The following is a 16,143-nucleotide window of genomic DNA, read 5'->3' as shown; positions in this document are numbered from 1 at the left end:
TGCAACAACGGACTGAAAAGAGCTCCTAAGCGGACTGTACTTGTTCGTGCGGGAGCCCTCTTGTCCACACGCCGCACCGCTCTGGCATTTGTCAGGGACCAGGTGGCCGTAGTGCCGGACGCCACGGCGGTAACTGCAACTTCATGTCATGACGTCACGAGGATCATTAGCAGTTCGTTAAGTCATTGTGATACACTTTAGCTCACGTTGAGCATTAATCACTAAACGTGCACCACAACACGACGTACAGAACTGAAGAACTCAGTGAGATAATTACTTTTGGTGTATTGTGAGAGCTGATTTCTCAGGATGGAGCAGCGTAAGGTTATGATTGTGGATGGGGCCGTAGTCAGTTACTCTCCGTTGCACAACAAATATTTAAACTTTATTTATAGAAATTAAAATTTTAAAATAATCTCTTAAAAAACACAATTGACTCCATATGTCAGCTGAAGGCCTTATCAGAGAAAAAAAAATCACAATTTTAGGGCCGAAGGCCACCAACAATAACCTCAAACAACAAATGGCTGAAGTCCTGAATTAGAAGTCAGAAGAACAATTCCAAATAGCACTTTTGAAATAAATACCTTGGTTTGAAAACAAGTATGCCTAAAAAACTTACTGTAACACGACTGAATGCCTTATCACGAAAGAAGAGAAATTATCGCTCGGCTGAAGCCCACACACAACTTAAAATCCCAAATGGCTGGAAAGCCTGAATTAGAGTCAGGAAAACAATTCCCAATAGCACTTTTAAAATAAATCCCTAGCTTTTAAAACAAGTTTGCTTAAAAAAAAGCTTACAGTAACATGGCTGAAACCCTTATCACCGAGGATTGCTTGGCTGAGGGCCACACCAACAATAATTAGAAAATTACAACTATCCTAAAAACAAACATCACAATCTAAGGAGTCAGGACAAGCAGTCCTCAACAGGTGTTCCAAGGGTCGGCCTGGGAAGGTAACTCAAACATAAGATAAGGTGAGACAGGCAGCCAAGAGATGTACTCACGTAACAGGTTGGCAACTCAAACTAGGGGCAGCTTAAGCGTCGACCGACCGACTGGTTGCACTTCACTAATAAGAATAATACTAAATTCAATGATGAATAACAAATTGAGAAAGACGGCTGCAATATTTCACTTCCTCGAAACACTTCACTCGTTGCTGCCAGGCTCAGCGGCCCTGGGACCAACAACCAGCCCACCAAAGGCGAGATCTCACAATAGTCGAAGTTGCATTAGTAGTTAACTCTTCACTCAGCGTAAACGTCCAGTGTACGGTGTGCAACGAAGTCGTCACTCTTGCACCTACCCTGCCTCGATCCGGCAGTGGCAGGAGGCTGCCAGCGGCCCCGGCCTGCCCTCGCACTGAACAGACCTGCTCGCTGATGCACTCCCAACCAACCTGAGGTCCATACGCAATCCCCAAAACCCAGTATGCAGAGAGCATTAAAATAACTGCTCATTGAAAACCACAGGACACACACGCATCCAGGAAAAGGCTCCACAATATTAAAACCACTCACTGTGAAACAGCATGGATGAGTTATAAGTCGGCACAAACACAAAGAAGCCTGAAGCGGTCGGATGACCAAATGTACGTCGTCCGCTGCGACGACCGACCGAACGACCAACCAACGGTCGTCCCCACTCAAGTCAGGCAAGGGAAAGATCCCAGTATAAATCGGTGACTGACAACTTATTGCCATGAGGTCACTTCGACGGGTGGACACCCACAGACACACCGGTGAAAGTTGCACTACTCGAATATCACGGTCCATTCAACTAAAACTCGCTGAATCCGGCCCTTGACGTGGTCTTGCACTCTCGAGACCACATCCTTCCGTCGGACAGTACATGGGTGTCTCCAGGGGTCGGGCGAGTACTGGCTGTCTCACCTCACTACTGTTCCGTCCCAACTCAACTCGCTCGACATATGACGACCCGGAAACGCTAGAGGCCGCTCCAAAGATGGTACCACAGCACGCTCTATCGATAAGCGCTGCTGCTGCCCCTCGTGTACAGACAAGGCGAGCAAATGCCACCAGTGAACACACTAAGAAAACGAGACGCCACTATTGCTATTACAAGATTCCAAGCTATGAAAGGCATCAACACTAGCCACACACGGCTCATATTGATTAATTATGGAAGAAAAGTACATACACATATAAAAAAAAGTTTAGCATCACCCCGGTTCCCAGAGCTCCTGAAGATAGACGTTGATGGTGGATATGGTAACACAGACACAGTCCCTTTGATTGTTCAGACATGTCACTAAACCCGCCCAAGGATTCAAAGAACCCTGCATGAGCAGAGGGGTCCGACAGCCAATCAGTTTCAGTCATTCCACCAGGAAGGAGGTACACGGCTAGTGCTGTATGTAGTTCAACCATGCCTGGATGTTAAATACCACGGTTCCATCGCGTCCGCGTTGTTACTTTGTGCCAGGAAGGGATGTCAACAAGAGAAGTGTCCAGGTCTCTCGGAGTGAAGTAAAGCGATTTGTTTAGACATGGAGGAGATACAGAGAGACAGCTACTGTCGATGACATTCCTCGCTCAGGCCGTCCAAGGGCTACTACTGCAGTGGATGGCCGCTACCTATGGAATATGGCTAGGAAGAACCCTGACAGCAACGCCACCATGTTGAATAATGCTTTTCATGCAGCCACACGACGTCGTGTAACGACTCAAACTGTGCGCAATAGGCTGCATGATGCGCAATTTCACTCCCGATGCCCACGGCCAGTTCCATCTTTGTAACTACGACACCATGCAGCGCGTTACAGATGGGCCCAACAACTTGCCGGATACACCGCTCAGGACTGGCATCACGTTCCCTTCACTGACAAGTGTCACCTAAGCCTTCAACCAGACAATCGTCAGAGGCGTGTCTGAAGGCAACTCAGTCAGGCTGAACACCTTAGACACAGTGTCCAGCGAGTGCAGAAACGTGTAGGTTCAAATGGTTCAAATGGCTCGGACCACTATCGGACTTAACTTCTGGGGTCATCAGTCCCCTAGAACTTAGACCTATTAAAACCTAACTAACCTAAGGACATCACACACGTACATGCCCGAAACAGGATTCGAACCTGCGACTGTAGCGGTCGCGCGGTTCCAGACTGTAGCGCCTAGAACCGCTCGGCCACTTCGGCCGGCTAAACGTGTGGGTTCCCTGGTGTTTTGGGGTGGCATTATGTGGGGCCGACGTACGTCGCTGATGGTCATGGAAGGTGCCGTAACGGATGTACGATACGTGATTGCCATCCTCCGGCCTATAGTGCAACCATATCGGCAGCATATTTGCGAGGCATTTATCATCATGGACGACAATTCGCACCCACATTGTGAACATATTGTGAATGACTTCCTTCAGGATAACGACATCGCTCGACTAGAGTGGCCAGCACGTTCTCCAGACATGAACACTATCGTGCATAGCTGGGATCGATTGAAAAGGGCTGTTTATGGACGACGTGACCTACCAACCACTTTGAGGGATCCACGCCGAATCGCCGTTGAAGAGTGGGACAATCTGGACCAACAGTGCCTTGTGTATAGTATGCCACGACGAATAGAGGCATACCTAAATACAAGAGGACGTGCTGCTGGGTATTAGAGGTACCGCTGTGTACAGCAGTCTGGACCACCACCCCTGAAGGTCTCGCTGTATGGTGGTACAACATGCAATGTGTGGATTTCATGAGAGATAAAAAGGGTGGACGTGATGTTTATGTTGATCTCTCTCCCCATTTTCTGTACAAGTTGTGGAACTCTCGGAACCGAGATGATGCAAAACATTTTTTGATGCGTGTAGTTAGTTAATGAATGAAAGAGGGATCTGTTCCATTTTTTACAATCTCTTTAATACCGTTTATAGTAATTAAGCAACAGATAATATCGCCCAACGAAGAGAAAGATCTCGACGTGGTAATCGATTGAGCTACATATGTATTTATATATGCACATAACTAACTGTTGAGAAGGGTCTCAATTAAGTAATAAATTATGGTGTACGTAACTAATTATGTTAAACTGATAGATGAGTGGTAATTTACCATGTGTTGGAAAAAACGTAACCTCACATTGTGAGCAGCAATCCGACAGCAAATTTTCAATAATTACCATTTAGTATCAATTAAGTAGATGCTTTGGTAGCACGTGTCTTTTGATATTTCTTGTTTTAATATATCACATAAGACTAAAAAGCAGTAATTCGGACTGATGAACGATCATAATTCTACGAGTTGCTCTTGGCGGACGAGGCATAACCTGGGTATCGTCTGTTAAAGGTAGCAACACTCTTGGTGCGGTTAGTCTCCTTGAAGCTTTTGAAGATCCAAGATCTGTGTCTGTCTGGGTGTCGATTTCGTCACTTACTTTTGGAGATTTGGAAATTTTCCTCTATGGACACTTGGTCCTTGGATTATTTCACATTGAGTCGGGCCTTGAATTAGGTACAAACAGATTCAGGCAGTATGTACTTAAATTTACAGTGTTCTCCGAACCACTAAATGGGGTTTAGGGTCCTATTTAGATATTGATGGGGTGATGTATGTGCATGGGTTCATTGTCCTAACAGATGCGTGTACCAACATGTTGGTAGAGTTCCTGACTAAAAAAGAAGCACAGTTTAGAGAGTTGTCCACTGGTGCAAACGACAAATGAGTGAGATTTGAGGGAGCAAGAGAAAGTGTGGTTCATGCACAGAGATTAAGTGTTGGTGGTTTGTCTTATTGTGTAGGTTCATTAGTTTTGGTTCGTGGTGGTGGTGTTAGCTTTCCGGTGTCTGAATGTTGAGATTTAGATTTTTGTTTGATTTATTTCAATCTAGTATCATATGAACTGATTATAACAAATTTTTTCTTTTCTGCTCTTTACAAAATGACATTTCCGAAGTATTTTCCCGGATTGCACTCTAGTTTTGTGAAGGAAGCACTGTTTTGATCGGTGGTCTCTCGTGGCTGTAACTGCTTGTCTCGTTTTTCCACACCACATGCAAATGCATTGTTTTACTTTGATGACTCCTTTGTCGTATGCATCTGGTCTGCCTTACCTATGGGAATGTGTAGGAGACTTTGGTCAATTTCCTGATACGTCAGCTTTGTTTCTATCGTGTCCATCTTCTTGGACACTGATGTGCCTAGTAATAATACAGTTCTTAAAGCACTCTAAATAAGTAATACTTTATTAATCACAACAAAACCTATCTTTGCGTGCCAGGCTATGAAAGTGCTCCCGAGAACTTGCGATTGAGAACACACTAAATGATCCGCGATTACTGAATGGTGAACTGACACAAGTTCAGAATGCCTGTAGTGTGATTTCACTACAGTTACTAGAAAACACGAGTTCGTAGACACTTTTTGACACGGTTTTTATAGCGTTGGCGAGTAGGCACGGTTCACAGGAGACGTAACTCTCTTCAGTCCCTGACGTTTGGCACGGGCTGTGTCACGGAGCGTAGACAGCACAATCACGTTCCTCTGACAGAAAATTCCTGGGAGTGGGCACGATCTCACCTGTCCTCTGGCAACTGTTTCAGGGCGGAAGTGCAGCGGTGGCACCTCTGAACTACGGGAGACACGGCTTCTTCCTAGCATCTCATTGGCACCTTGTGATACATTTTTATCGTCCACTATTGCTGAGGTTGTCGATACTTCTTGCGCCGCTCTTAATACTCGACGACACCGCAGTTCCACTGTAAGTGCACGGACTGGCTGGCATGACCAAACGGTGATGCAACAAGGCTGGCTGGAATGAGGCACCCATCATCAGAGGAAGACGAGCACAGGGGACAGATGTGGATGCAAGCATTCTACAGTGTATCATGAAGAATGTGTATCACAGTGTGACAGACAAATAAATTCAGTGCGTCTTAATTTGTGTCAGTTCAAGCAGGCTGTCGCTAAATGATAACACGTGAGGCTGCACTTAATGCTGAGATTATTATTGTTTGCGAAAATCTTTCTGTTTATTTCTTTGATAACCTTAATCTGTGCAGTTGTTATATGATTGCAGTGACCGCGCGGGATTAGCCGAGCGGTCTAGGGCGCTGCAGTCATGGACTGTGCGGCTAGTCCCGGCGGATGTTCGAGTCCTCCCTCGGGCATGGGTGTGTGTGTTTGTCCTTAGGATAAATTAGGTTCAGTAGTGTGTAAGCTTAGGGACTGATGACCTTAGCAGTTAAGTCCCATAAGATTTCACTAACATTTGAACATTTTTTGAATGCAGTGACCTCAGAATCAAATGTTCCTTTGTCCACAAATTTTTACATTATAACATTCAGCTACAAGTCAGGTTACTTGTTTTTGTCTCTGTTTGATATGAGACCATGTCGTTCTGAACGCGTTTAACATTGTCTCACAGACATCTACATGATTAGAAGGTAAGGTATGAGTAAAATTCCACATATACCGATTTTACAAATGCACTACTTGTTACACTGTTGTTTGAATATTACGCTGACGACACTATGACTCTTTTTGTTGGAATGGTTTGAATGGTAAGGTAAACTGGGGTATATCGACGCAGCCGACTGAAAAGAGTACTGAGTACTGAGTACTGAGTACTGAGTTGGTTTGTTTTGACCTGAGTGGTGTTGTGCTCGTCTTCTCGTCGCCAGCATCCTGATATGACATCTCGACTATCTTCAGCAATTGGCTCAAAGACAGTCTTCATGATACACATTTATGCACGTGGGTTCCTAATAACTCAACTTACAGCGAAGCATGATAAACCAAATTAAAGAGCTCAGCAAGGCCATTACTTTTATGTATAGACTGTCAAAGGAAAATAGAAGTACTTGTCGAGGCAAATTGAATGAGGTAACCACATACTTATTTATTTATATACCTCATTATCCAGTGAGAAGGGTCTGAATTAAGTAATTAATCAAAGTCACACACCTCATTGTTCAAAACGGATACACAACTAGCACTGCAGCTTGTCCTGGAAAAATACAATACATTATGAACAAAAGATTGTAAGTATTCAGAAAGTAATTCCCATTTATGATTACCATCAGTAATCTCATATTTCTGCCCATTAGTGTAATTCAATTACAGGCTCATAAATTTGGATGAAACTCACAAAAATAGCAACTCACTGCCTATGAGACTTATTTGGCACTTAAGGGTGACAATTACTGAACTATATGAAAAAAACGTAAATTATTTACGAACTACGGAGTGCACACACTTTATTCAACATTTGATCGTTGCTACAGATATTCGGATATAGGTTATGACATGTTAGACATGCCTATCATCATTGCCGGTAATGTGGTGCATGCGAATAGCTAAATTCCGCATGACCCGCTGAAGTCTCGGAACATCGTTGCTATCGATGACCTCCTGAATGGCTGTTTTCAGCGCAACAATGGTTTTCACGTTATTTCTGTATACCATGTCGTTAATATAGCCCCATAAAAAGGAGTCACATGTGTTCGGATCCAGAGAATCGAGGCCCAAGCCAGTGGCCTCTGGGTACCCCAGAGCCAGAATTCGGACCCCAAACTGCTCCTCCAGGACACCTGCTTTGATAGGGTCGAGCTCCGTTTTACATGACTTACACCTTGTCGATATCAGGGTAAGTTTGGATAATAGGGATGAAACCATCTTGCATAACTTTCACGTACCGTTCGGCTGTCATCATGCCATCAAGGAATATTGCACCGATTGTTCTGTGACTGGACATTGACACCACACAGTCATCCATTGAGGGAAAAGAGACTTCTCGATCGTGAAATGGGGATTCTCAGGCCCCCATGTGCCTAGTTTGCGTATTGACGAATCCATCCAAATGAAAGATGGCCTCGTCCCTAATCCACACCATGAATGCGCGTGCTAATTCCCTTCATACCCCGCAGCCAACCGTGTAGTTTGAGTGTCCTAACGCAAAACGTTCAGAAGTTATGACGATTTCTTTCATGTAGTTTAGTATAGTCGTACTCTAAAATTTTCAGGCACAGTTGACTAAGACTAAAAATTGTTCTCATGATGGGAAAATTGCTTATTTTTTTGTTAATATTGCACCTGAACTACCCGTCCAAAAATATGTTATGACACATTATTTTAGTCAACTTCTAAGTGCACTTGTTCTGATATCTCCTGTTTGAAGACAGCACACGAAGCAAAAAGTTTGAATGGGATCTGTTGACTGGTCTTACTAGCTGTTCATCACAGTTGAGGAGAAATCCAGGTATGGTATATAAAAAGGGGCGAGTTTCCTGGAAGCGTATAAAGAGGTGACGGGCTGGACAATCAGTATGCAAGATATGCCAGGAACGTTCAATATCACGACTCGAGGGTTAGGACCAAGTACATGAAGTCTAAGGAAATATGCAGGATATAAAATGTGGCACAAAGTGTCACCTTCCTGCAACCTGTCATCTTCTGTTGAGTCAGAGAGCCATGCAACATAGGGAGGTGGAGTAGATGGGAATAAGGGATAACAAATTATTGTCGGTCGAGCAAAAGTCCATCCTATACAACTTCGTTTTCTAAAGCTAACTGATCACTAGTTCGCTATTATCTAAAGATACGGTGACACTATCAGACAAGGATCCAAGTTTGTCACTTGAGAGTTTAATTAAGAATATCTCCTCTATGTTGGCTCAAGCAAAATTAAAATTTCGAGCAGACAAATAATCTGTCAGTACAAGCATTAGTAGTAGTGTAGTAGGCGTTAGCATAGTGCCAGACTGGAAAGGTAGATGAAAACTATGAAATTCTGCAATGAAATTCGTAGCAGTAACCGTCAGCACAGTTCCTAGAATCACAATGGCACCTCTTTTCTTGCAAAGAACGTCGGCGTGTGATCGATATATTTAAAGATATTTAACACAAAAATACATGACAATTGTAAGAGAAGCTCTGTATCCAATTAAAGGGTAATAAACGTAAAACTGTAGCATGTTAGAAATATGGTTACCTAATTTCCAGAGTTTAATTCACGCTAAAAATAATGTAGAAGACACTTTGTTTCAAATAATGCTCTACTCCGCGGTGTCATACTCCTTTTCTTCACGACTGTGTATTTTATTGTGTCGTTTTGTTATTTCCTGCCGTCAGAGAATATTCTGCAGAGTACAGAAGATTCTGGATCAGTTTACGGTCTTTACGTGCGGTTAGGTGTCTTTGATAGCTATTCTGGCCTGTTGTGTACAAAATATATAAACATCAACTGGCCTTCAGCTACTCTAAAAAGCTAGAGTGTGTGAAAACTTTATCTATTAAAATACTGTCTATATGCCGAGATATAGGGTTAAGATTTTTAAGAAATTGAGAAAAGTTTGCTATTTACGTTTAAATAAATGGTTACAAAAAATGAATGAACATAATTCAGTGGAAGATAACTGAAAACCTAACAAGACGAGTAGGTCACACAAGAACCTTTGAAGTGGTGTAGAGTCTATATCTGTTAAAAATCTACTAAATAATGGTTTTCGGATAATTTATTACAAAATTTTATGTCCTATTACTAAAAATTCTTGTGCATGTAGTAACAGTAGTAAAATATCTTTAAGATTATTTGACAGCAAATAGCAGGAACGGTATTATACTTAGCATGTACCCGTTTTATAACAAGTTGCAAAGTGACATACAGTTCAAAACATCGACTGGTGAAAGCTGGGTGTATGAAGCCAATTTCACATTCTGCTATGGAATGAGATAGTGTTGAAGGGAATGCAGCAATCTGTTTCGTGCAATAATGAATAAGCCATCGCTGTCTGCAGCGAAAATTATGGTGGTACTGGTAGTGGCGTGGAGCTGGCAGGAATGAAATTAGTAGTTCATGGAAGCAAAATGAGACACAGAGCTACACATGTTAAAGATGTCGGTGATAGCGAGCCTAAGGCTTTGTAGTCAGTAGTAGAAACTAAATCATACGGTATTAGGTGTAATATCGAAAAGCCAGAATGTGTTGGGATCATTCAAAGAGGATGGCCGAGAGACGTATTACGCTATAACATGAAAACAAAGGTCTTGGACTCAAAGATGGAAAGCCACTGGATGGGCTACGTCGTGTAAGTAACAAAGAGATCCACAATTTCCTAATATTGTATGACAATGAAATAAGAGAAAGCACAAGAGATGTGAAGGGAATGCAGATGGGATTGTGGGCTACATTTCTTCACTAGCTGACAACTTATGTAAAGCGTGTACGTGGGTTTTCTAATAGATCTTGGTGCAAAGAAGCAAGCAATATCTGAAAATAAAACATATTCAAATAAACACTGTATTCTGGAAGAATTTTAAAAGACGTTAAGTCAGAATTTCAATTTTTAGATCATCAGATCTATTAAAGAAATGCACGCATGATAGAAGAGATGCTCAAAAACAACATTTTCCTCCAGAATGGGATTTTCACTCTGCAGCGGAGTGTGCGCTGATATGAAACTTCCTGGCAGATTAAAACTGTGTGCCCGACCGAGACTCGAACTCGGGACCTTTGCCTTTCGCGGGCAAGTGCTCTACCGGCTGAGCTACCGAAGCACGACTCACGCCCGGTACTCACAGCTTTACTTCTGCCAGTACCTCGTCTCCTACCTTCCAAACTTTACAGAAGTTCTCCTGCGAAACTTGCAGAACTAGCACTCCTGAAGGAGAACTTCTATAAAGTTTGGAAGGTAGGAGACGAGGTACTGGCAGAAGTAAAGCTGTGAGGACGGGGCGTGAGTCGTGCTTCGGTAGCTCAGCCGGTAGAGCACTTGCCCGCGAAAGGCAAAGGTCCCGAGTTCGAGTCTCTGTCGGGCACACAGTTTTAATCTGCCAGGAAGTTTCATATCAGCGCACACTCCGCTGCAGAGTGAAAATCTCATTCTGGAAACATGCCCCAGGCTGTGGCTAAGCCATGTCTCCGCAATATCCTTTCTTTCAGGAGTGCTAGTTCTGCAAGTTTCGCAGGAGAACTTCTGTAAAGTTTGGAAGGTAGGAGACGAGGTACTGCCAGAAGTAAAGCTGTGAGTACCGGGCGTGAGTCGTGCTTCGGTAGCTCAGCCGGTAGAGCACTTGCCCGCGAAAGGCAAAGGTCCCGAGTTCGAGTCTCGGTCGGGCACACAGTTTTAATCTGCCAGGAAGTTTCAACATTTTCCTCATTTTCTATTGTTAGAATTTCCTTATCCGAGGCATGTTGGTAATAATAACGGCCCCTATGAGACTACGATTTGATGGATGTTGCTTAACCAAAAACCTATTGAAGAAAACTATTAATGATTGTATTGACATTTCATAAATGTCAGTGAAGGGTATTTCCAAAAGGATCAGAGTAGATAAAAAGACCTATAAGAAGACCAAGGAACAAATGGTTAACCCAGCATTAAATTGCTTCCTTGTGACATCGAAGATAATAAAATCAACTTCTTACATTCGCTGCATCATTTATTTTTCGTGGTTACCTGACTGTACCATTCAGAAAAGAAGCCTGGCAGCGTCTTTAACTAGTAATCAAGTAATGACTCCTCCAAAAGCTTTTTCATAAGAGAGCAGAGGAGCGCACAGAGGTTCTGGGGACTCACCTGCCCTTGGGGTGGGAAGCTAGCCCCTAAACGTGTATGAATCGGCAATGATCAACGGGATGTGGATACAGAAGGTAATGGAAGCAACTTAATTAAAGACACAAAACATTAATCCACAGTAAATGTGGCCTGTAATTGAAAACGTGTGATGGTGGTCTCTCCATTGACAAAAGATACCGGAATAGTCACCCATTCGGATCTCCGGGAGGGGACTGCCAAGGGGGAAGTTAGCAAGACAAAAAGACTGTAGAATCAATGGAACGATAGCGTTCTATGAGTGAGGGCTTGGAACGTCAGAAGCTTGAACATGGTGGGGAAACCAGAAAATCGGAAAAGTGAAAAGAAAAGGCTCAATCTAGATATAGTAGGCGTCAGTGAAGTGAAGTGGAAAGAAGACCAGTATTTCTGGTCAGATGAGTATAGGGTAATATCAACAGCAGCGGAAAATGTTATAATGGGAGTGGGATTCTTTATTAATAGGAAGGTATGGAAGAGAGTGTGTTACTGTGAATAGTTCAGCGATACGGTTGTTCTTTTCAGAGTCGACAGCAAACCAACACCGACAATTGTAGTTCAGGTATATATGGCGACGTCGCAAGCTTAAGATGAAGAGATACAGAAAGTGTATGAGGATATTGAAAGGGTGATATAGTATGTTAAGGATATTAAAATCTAATAATCATGGGGGACTGGAATGCCGTTGTAAGGGAAGGAGCAGAAGAAAAAGTTAACGGAGAATGTGGGATTGGGACAAGTAATGAAAGAGGAGAAAGACTAATTGAGTTCTATAACAAATGCCAGCTAGTAATAGCGAATACTCTGTCCAAGGATCACAACAGGAGAATATATACTTTGAACAGGTGGGGCGATAAGGGACGAGTTCTGTTATATTATATCATGGTGAGACAGAGATTCCGAAATCAGATACTGGACCTATGGCGTTCACAGGAGCGGATATAAACTTAGATTGTAATGTAGTAGTGATGAAGAGTAGGCTGAAGTTTAAGAGATTAGTCAGGAACGATCAATAGGCAAGGAAGCGGAATAGCGACGTAGTAAGAAATGACGAGATACGTTTGAAGTTCCTTAAGGCTGCAGATGCAGCAATAAAGAATAGCCCCGTAAACAGTACAGTTGAAAAGGAATGGACATCTCTAAAAAGGGCAATCACAGAAGTTGGACGGAAAAGCACAAGCACAAAGAAGGTAACTGCGAAGAAGCCATAGGTAACAGAAGAAATACTTCAGTTGACCGATGAAAGAAGGAAGTATAAAAATGTTCAGGGATATTCAGGAATACAGGAATACAAGTCAGTGAGGAATGAAATAAACACTAAGTTGAGGGAAGCTAAGACTAAATGGCTGCAGGAAAATTGTGAAGAAATAGAAAGAGAAACGATTGTCGAAATAACTGCCTCAGCACATAGGACAGTCAAGACAACATTCGGTGAGATCAGAAGCAAGGGTGGTAACATTAAGAGTGCAACAGGAATTCCACTGCTAAATGCGGAAGAAAGAGTAGATGGGTGAAACAGCACATTGAAGACCTCTACGAGGTGGAAGATTTGCCTGATGTGAACAGGAGTGAAACAGTAGTTGATTTAGAAGCGATAGGAAATCCATTATTAGAATCAGAATTTGGGACAGCTTTGGAGGACCTATGATCAAATAGGGTAGATGGGATGGATATATTCCACGAGAATTTCTAAAATCTTATGGGTAAGTGGCAACAAAACGACTCTTTGTGTTCGTGTGTAGAATGTATGAGTCTGGCGACATACTTTCTGACTTTCGGAAAAATATCGTCCACACAATGCCGAAGACTGCAAGAGCCGCCAAGTGCGAGAATTATCGCAAATTCAACTTAACAGCTCATGCATCCAAGTTCCTGACAAGAATAACACACAGACGAATGGAAGAAAATTGAGGATGTGTTAGGTCAGTCTGGCCTTAGGAAGATTAAAGACACCAGAGAATCAGTTCTGACATTGCAGTTGATAACGGAAGCAAGACTAAATAAAAATGTAGACTCGTTCAAAGGATTTGTCGACCTGGAAAAAGCGTTCGACAGTTTAAAATAGTTCAAGATGTTAGAAATTCCGACAAAAATTGGAGTAAGCCTGTAAGGAAAGATGGGTAATATAAAATGTGTACAAGAGCCCAGAGGGATTAATAAGAGTGGACAGCCAAGAACGAAATGCTCGGATTAAAACGGGTGCAAGAAAGGGGTGTAGGCTGTCGCCCCTACTGTTCAATATGATGAGAATAAGAGAAAGATTCAGGAGTGCTATTAAAATTCAAAGTGAAAGGATATCAATGATATGATCTGCTGATGACATTTCTGAATGAAAGTGAAGAAGTATTACGTGATCTACTAAATGGAATGAGCAGTCTAATGAGTGCAGAATATGTACTGAGAGTAAATCGAAGAAAGACGAAAGTAATGGAAAGTAGCAGGAATTAGAACAGTCAGAAACTTAACATCAGGAATGATGGTCACGAAGTAGATGAAGTTAAGGAATTGTACTACCTATGTACCAAAATAACCAGGGACCGACGGAGCAAGGAATGCATCAAAAGCACCCTAGCACTATCAAAAAGGGCATACCTGGCCAAGACAAGTGTGCTGGTATCAAACATTGGCCTTAATTTGAGGAAGAAGTTTCCCAGAATGTAAGTCTGGAGCACAGCATCTTATGTTAGTGAAAGACTTTTGGATAACCGGAACAGAAGAGAATCGGAGCATTTGAGACGTGGTGCTATAGACGAATATTGAAAATTAGATGGACTGAGAAAGTGAGGAATGAGGAAGTTCTGCGCAGAATCGGAGAGGAAAGTATTATGTGGAACACACTGACAAGGACAAGGGACAGGGTGATGAGACATCTGTTAAGACATCAGGGGAATGACTTGCATGGTACTAGAGAGAGTTGCAGAAGGTGAAAACTGTAGAGGAAGACAAAAATTATAATACATTCAGCAAATAATTGAGGTTGTAGTTTCCAAGTGGTACTCTGAGATGAAGAGTTTGGCACAGGAGAGGAATTCGTGGCGAGCAGCATCAAACCAGCCAGAACACTGATGACACAAAAAAAGGGAGCCTGCATGTCTTTTAGACATAGCTGATTACCTAACTTGTACTTTCTGTAAACTCGACTTTTAGGTTTCTATAATCCCTGTCGCTTGCTTTATTTGCTGCTAGTTAGATTTTCTTCTTCCGTGTGTTAAATGAATATCTGTTGCACTATTCGATGACTTGTAATCAGCCTTGTCTCTTTGAGTAAGTGATTCTTGCTGCCGTGGCTATTTCATACCTCAGAGCTACCTGTTCGCCTTTTGTTGGATGTATTTCCCATGTTTCAGTCCAACATTGCCTTATGCCAAATGTGCAACTCCAACCTCTGATGTTTTCGTAACATGTCGAGATCCGGTCTCTTCATATTCCTACGTTTCTGCAATATCTTCAGATTCAGTCAGCAGTTTATAGTCAATGTCGTAAGATTAGAGTCAACTACTGCCTCTGGGACGATTTTGCCGTTTACAATTCGGTTCGAAATATCTGTCTTACCCTTACATTATTTATCAGAAACGTTAGGATGGCTTCAGGTCTCTATCATATACACACCGTATTATCATGATTCTTCAACCAAGTGTTCAAATTGTGCTCTGCGTAACAATTTATCTGTGGGTCATTCCTTTTAATCCCTTACACCAGTCCATCATTCCCCACTGTTTCAGGTTTTGTTTGCGTTCCCACTGTCTAATACCAGTCTCCATTAAAATTAAATTTTCAGCTCAGTTAACTATAAGAATACTTTCTATTACATCGTCGTACAGTATGTCCACTTCCTTATCATCTTGGAGCTAACGTGGATTAAAAATTTTGCCACAGTGCTGTGTGTATAGGCTTCGTGGCTATCTCGGCTATGATAACGCTTTCGAAATGCTAGTCATTATAAAAAAAAATCCTATTTTCTTATTGATTATCGGACTTCCTCCTGCATTACCGCTTTCTGATTCCGTGATGATAAAAGTGTGCTGACCTGAACAGAAGTCCTTTTCTTCCTACCACAACACTAAACTAATTTCTGGTGCAGCGTTCTTCAACCTATCCACATCCCTTTTAACATTTTTCAATTTATCTACCTGATTCGCGGAGCTAATACTCTCCCACCTACAGAAAGTCATTATTGATTTATCCACACAACGGCATTCTCCTTAGTGGTCTCCACCCGGCGATACAAATGGAAGACTATTTTACTTCCGATATATTTTATCCAAGAGGGTGCCATTATCATCAAGGCATAGGGCAGAATTGTGTCTCCTCGGGATGAAATAATAGCTGCCGTCTGCCCTTTCTGTCAGCCATTTGCGGTACCAACATAGTAAAGTCATCTCCACTAAATGTTACAAGGTCAGATCAGTCAATCACCTAGATTGTAGTCCCTGAAACTAATGATAAGACTGCTGTCTCACTTCGAGAACCACAAGGATGCCTGGCCTACACTATCGACGTCACGCCAGGCATTCTACGTCCAGAGGTTAGGAACGAGCCAAGTGACTGGCCTGCCAATCCACAGCCGTCTCATAGACACACTCTCTAACGCACGAGCGAG

This window comes from Schistocerca piceifrons, chromosome 6 (assembly GCF_021461385.2).
Source record: "Schistocerca piceifrons isolate TAMUIC-IGC-003096 chromosome 6, iqSchPice1.1, whole genome shotgun sequence".
Classification (NCBI taxonomy): domain Eukaryota; kingdom Metazoa; phylum Arthropoda; class Insecta; order Orthoptera; family Acrididae; genus Schistocerca; species Schistocerca piceifrons.
Note: the sequence above shows the minus strand (reverse complement) of the source record.